General features: G+C 37.3%; 1 pseudogene; it reads right to left on the reverse strand.

Annotated features, from left to right (window-relative positions):
* Positions 1–330, reverse strand: part of LOC118852732 — a 413-nt pseudogene extending 83 nt beyond the window's left edge.
* Positions 331–6,232: the final 5,902 nt, after the last annotated feature.

Consider the following 6,232-nt stretch of genomic DNA (forward strand, 5'->3'; position numbering starts at 1 on the left):
TAATCAGAGCCTTAGCTTCTTCTGCTCTCTCAGGACAAAACAGGCCAACTCCAATTTATGGATTTTTTTCTGGAGTAACACACTCAGAACACTAGTTTTCCCGTTTTTAAAATGACTAAAATGTGTAGTGTAATTTAAAATTTTCATGAAAACCTGTGAAAGTTCTTGTTCCTTCTCTGCACTTTCATTCTGTTGCTTTTTATGCTCTAGAAGCATGTGGACTTTGGGATTTAAAAGAGTTTCTGCTGTCTCAAACTCTTTGGGGAAGACAAGCTACAAGGCGTTTTCCTCCACATCACTGGTGTGAGGGTCACTGCCTCTGGCTGCCATCATACTCCAGCTCAGCACCAAAAACTGGGTCCTCTTTATGGAGACTTCTTCCTAGAGCCTCTCTCTCTCTTCTGAAACCTCTTTCTGAATAGAATCTGGAACAGGATTTTCTTTCTTGACTCTGGAAGCTAGAAAACTCAGAATCTTTCTTCTCCCAAGTCTCACTGACTCTGCCCCTAGAGCAGACACAAAACACTGAGCAACTGATTTCTACCAATGAGAAATGCAAATGATTGAAGATTTATCCATGCTTTTTAGACTGTGAGTCCTGACCCAGTAGGGGGTTGCTTAACTGTATGTGGGGGTTGCAAAAAATTTGGCAATAGTAAAAGGTTTCTGAACACGATGATGAAAAATTAATTCAAAATCAAGCGTGTAATGAATCCAAGATGTTTCTGGCAGTGCTTGCCCATGTTGTCATCATTCAACTTTACTACACCTTGGTTCTGAACACACAATATGCACACTTTGCACTGCTTATACCATCACACCACTCAACCGCAACAAAACCTTCCAGAAACACTTCCTCTCAGATTTGAAACTATTGTATGTTATGAATTGCTGTGTTTTTACCGTACACACAAAAACGTTAAATGAATTTTGGCTTGGGATTAGGGCAGAATTTCCAACAGTTTCTGAAATGAACCTAAACGTACTTCTGCCATTTTGTACTACGTATTTATGTGAAGAGGCATTCTCAGCATTGATAATTATAAAATAAAAATATCGATCAATTCTGAAAAACATTTAAGATGATCTGTGTCTTGCAGTATCAAGTATTTTGCCAATATTTAATGTTTTATGTAAAAATAAACAAGCACATCCATCTCCTTAGTGTGCAATTTGCATTCATCTTTAATAAATGGTAAAATTATACGTATACCAGAGAGTTGTCTTAAAATAAATTTCTTTATGATTTATTGTCAGTAAATGTTTCATTTGTGTGCCTATTTTATATACCTGTGTACCTGGGATTGCATAAAAATTTCTCTGGGAAAAAGGGGTCACTAGTCAAAAAAGTTTAAGAAGCCATTATTTAGATTACAATAAAACCACTTACCAATCACCAGAAAAAATAAAAAGAAAATTTCTAAGATTCTGACCTTCTCTCAGTAGGTGCTAACTTCGTCCAGGACCGAATCTGGTCTAGTGACTACCTGGGTAACTCAGCCGCAAAGATGACCTTCCCTTAGGGTCAGGAACATTGGACCAGCCTCTTGGGACGAGGAGCCATTCTTTTTTGTTGTTGTTGTTGTTGTACAGTTGTTTTCTTTCTTTCTTTTTTGGTCACCAATGACCTTTTGATTCCTAAACACAATAACCTTTTGATAGCCTTTTCTTTTTTTATATAATTAATTTCTTATTTTTAGTTTCCAATATTCACTTCCATAAGATTTTGAGTTTTTAAGTGTTCTCCCCCTCCCTTTTCTCCCCGCTTCCCAAGATGCTGTGCAATCTGATATAGGCTCTACTTATATGTTCATATTAAACCTATTTTCATGTTAGTCATGATGTAAAGAAATATTAGAACTAAGGGGAGGAACCACGAGAAAAAAGAAACAAAACAAAACAACAAAAGAAAAGGAGAGCAAATAGTATGCTTCCACCTGCATTCAGACTCCAAAGTTCTTTCTCTGCATGTGGATAGCATTTTCAATCATGAGTCTTTTGGAGTTGCCTAATATCCTTGCATTGCTGACAATAGCCAAGTCTATCAAAGTTAGTCATGTAACAATGTGGCTGTTACTGTGTACAATGTTCTTCTGGTTTTGCTCATTTCACTCAGTATCAGTTCATTTAAGTCTTTCCAGGTTTTTTTGAAGTCTATCTGCTCATCATTTCTTATAGCACAATAGTATTCCATTACATTCATATACCATGACTTGTTCCCAGTTCCCAATTGATGTACATCCCCTCAATTTCCAAATTCTTTGCCACCACAAAAAGAGCTGCTATAAATATTTTCCCATTTTTAAGATCTCTTTGGAATACAGCCCTAGAAATGTGTATTGGGGATCCTTGAAGAGTTTAACCTTTGTTTCCTTTGATTAATTCAGTGTCTTCGATTGAGTCTTACTAGGTGCTAAACCCCAGGCCCAAACCCCTATCTATTAGGTGCTAAGCCTGTGTGGGTGTGAATTGGTAACTAAGGTGGAGCTCCAGGTGGGGCCAATGAAGGGAGGTGCTAACGCCAGAGCCAATCAAAGGAACCCAAGTTCTGGTCACTCAGATGACGTTTGATGACATCTGAAACTGCATAAAAAGGGGAGACAGAGCTATTTGCTTAGGGCTCTTGGTCTTGGTGGCACACTGATGTGGAGACTCCAGGCAGCTGTAGCTAAGAGCCCTCCAGCTTGTAAACCTGCATGTTGGGACTTTGTTAAACTCTGGTGACTATGTACTGGGATTTGAATCAGACAAGGTCTGTCTGTTGATGTTTGTAATTTGGGTTTGCTCTGAAGTTTGGGGTGCTGGCTTTTTCCCCTGAACTAAGTGAATGATGTTTGTTTGCTGGATTAAAGTAAGATTGTTAACCCCTTAACATTGCTTTCCTTAGTAAAACAGATCAAAATAACCTGGGCTTGCAGCGTTCTATGATCTGGTTGTTGTTGGTTTTATACCCTCACAGCAGCTGCTAGCTGTATTGTTGAAACAAAATGGCATTGCTGGGTCAAAAGGGTATGCACAGTTTTATAGCCCTTTGGGCATAAGTCCAAATTGCTCTCCAGAATGATTGGATTAGTTCACAGCTCCACCAACACTGCATTAATGTACCTGCTCAGTTGTTTTCAGTTGTGTTTTGCTCTTCATGACCCCATTTGGGATTTTCTTAATAAAGATACTAGAGTGGTTTTCCATTTTCTTCCCCTTCTCCATAACTATTCATGTAATTGTCACTTGTCTTTTTCCGCTCCCATTAATGCTCTAATCTAGGGGGCTGGAGTGTGGTATCCCAGAGGTAGTGTATCCCAGAAGTAAATCTAGCATTTCATCTTTATTTTAGCTTTTATGTTTCTTGTTGTAGAATGTAAGTACTTTGAGGGCAAGAACCACTTTAATTTTTGTCATTGCATCCCTAGTGACTAGCATCGTGTCTGGCACAGAGCAGGTGTTTAATTAATACTTGTTGATTGATGATACACACATTTTATTACTCAGTAACTGACTATATGCATATTTTAAAGCATTTTTTTAAACATCAAATTAGATCATATACTCTTTTCTGCTGGCTATAAACTCATTGAGAATATTACCAGTGTGTCTTTTGTATTGGAATCACTGAGAGGAAAACATGGTCTTGGTGCAGAATAAATGTTTAATGAATTAGATAATGTGTGTAGGTAGGCTCTGCTGGTGGTATTTATTTGGACAAGCAGATCAATTTTTCTTGTTTGAAATTGCATGCTGCACACATTTCTAGAATACATGTTTTATTTACAATACAATAAAGGAAAATTGTCTCATTTTCTATGGAAGACATTTCTATCAATGCTATGTCTAATTCTCAATGGAAGGAAATATCCTGCCTATGGAATACAGAGAGTTTAGCAAAAGGCTTACTCAAGCTTTGCAACTGCTAGAGAGGTTATGGAATAAATTAGGTTCCTGAGGCCATGAGCATGATAGCATTTAAACATCTTCAACTATCTTTAGAGTTTTCCAGGTGTCCATAAACTAGGAGAATAAAATTTGTCAATCATTCTTAAATCAGAAAAAGTACCAAGCTAAGTGAAAATTATTTATAACTTTCTTGACAAGCTTAATTAAAGCTATTAGATTCAAACAAAAGTCTTTTGTCATGGCAATTAAGGTGACACTTGGGAATATGCAATAGTCTTTCTATTCATAATAAATTCCTATAATTAAATGGAGTAGAAGGGTACAAATTTATCCCAAATATAATGAATTTTATTTTCAAAGAAAAACACAGTATTTTAATATGGAAAACAGATTGGAAATTTTAAAATGCTGTCTCCTAGTTTTAATTCTATTAATTTCTGTTCCTAAAGTAGTTATATCGTAACATTATAGGTTTGGAGCTTCAAGGGACAATTGACCTCAGTTAGGCCAATCCTGTCATTTTACAAATGAGGAAACTCAGACCTATGGAAGTGAAGTATCTTGTATAAAATAACATAATGAATAAGTGGCAGGATTCAAACATAAGACCTTCTGATTCCTGATTTGTTGCCATGCTTTATGCAAGTTCATTTTCAGCTGAGGCAATAAGCAAAGCCATCACGGAGGAAGTGGTACCTGAATTTTGCTTTGACATAATAGAATTCTTTCAGTAAGAAGAGGTGAGGAAGGAGTCTTTCTAGTCCATTTGATCAGAAATATAGAGCTTCTAAAGCTGCACAGTAAGAGATATGGACAGAAAAATATGTCAGAATCCTATTGTAGGAGGTTTTAAATGACTGATCTTCGCATTAGGCTTCTCTCATCTACATGGCCTAATGGGTAGAACATAGGACTTGGAATTAGAAAGACCGAAGTTTGAGTCCAACCTCTTCCACTTACTAGCTGTGTGACTTTGTCCAAGGCACTTGCCTCAGTTTCCTCACCTGAAAATTGCAATAATGGTAATGCTACCTTCCAGGGTTGTTGCAAAGATAAAATCAGATAATATTTATAAATTACTTTGAAGATCTTGAAATACTCTGTAAATGCTAGCTATTGTTATTTTCACTTCCTAGGGGAGAATTATTGTCATTTATTATGTAGCTGGACTTATTCTGAACACATTCAGGACAAGATTTCTACTCCCCTCTTTATCTCTCCCAGCCTCCTAAAGCACTGATATTGAGAGCCTGTGATGAGTAGCCCTGTCATAAGGAATGATAGGGAATCTGGTGAGGCCAAATGATAGTGATTTCTTATATGCAGTTTATCATCCTGGAACATTCTGTACATCTCTACTACTCTGGTATTTATCAGCGTTCCGTTAATACTCGATGACTGAATTGGATGCAATATTTTTCTTTATTTCTAAGGAAAAATATTTAAATGCAACTGACTCAAGTCTGTCTTGCAATTAGAGACATTTTTATAAGTTGTTTCTTAAGATAAGGATTAGATAATTAAAAAAAAAAAGATGAGAAGCAGCATCTTATTATGGGGTAGGGCTCTGGTCTTAGGGTTTGGCAGACCTAAGTTCAAATACTTTATGAGGCAAGCATTTGCTATGTGAACATGATCAAGTCACTTAATCCCTTAAAGACTCAGTTTCATCATCTGTAAAATGGAGACAATAATACTTGAAATTATCTGCCTTACAGGTTGCCATAGCAGGTAAATACCCTATTATTACAAAATGTGAGATCAGATTCAAGACCTTCCCTCCTCTACCTCAAACTGATCAAACTTCTTATCTCTCACAGTCCTCTAAAACAAGATCTGACATCATAGATTTAGAATTGGGAAATCACGTGGTTCAATAGTTTATTTTGTAGATGAGGAAACTGAGACATGTAATATTAAGTGACTTGCCCAAGTCACACAGTTAGTGCATGTCATTGGTAAGATCTGAATCCATGTGCTTTGACTGCAGAGCAGTATTCTTTCAACTGCATCATACTCCCTCTGTATTTCCTGAAAATAAGTTTTGCAATGGGGATTATATGGCCAATCAGTAAGTGACAGATCTTTTCTGCCCATTGAATAGGCCTCAGGTGGGGCCAACAAAGGGAGGCCTGATTAGAGGCAGGCCTACATCCTTTCACTAACTAGGTGTAAAGCCCCAGGCCCACATCCTTTTGCTAGTAAAGCTGAAGTGGGAGTGAAGCCCTCAGGGTGCTAAAGGGAATTGTTAAGACCAGAGCCAATGGTATGTGCACTGAGTTCTAGGCAATCAGATGCTTACTAAGACTGTATAAAAAGAGGCTGCAGAACTGAAAGCAGC

The sequence above is a fragment of the Trichosurus vulpecula genome, chromosome 6 (assembly GCF_011100635.1).
Source record: "Trichosurus vulpecula isolate mTriVul1 chromosome 6, mTriVul1.pri, whole genome shotgun sequence".
NCBI classification, from domain to species: domain Eukaryota; kingdom Metazoa; phylum Chordata; class Mammalia; order Diprotodontia; family Phalangeridae; genus Trichosurus; species Trichosurus vulpecula.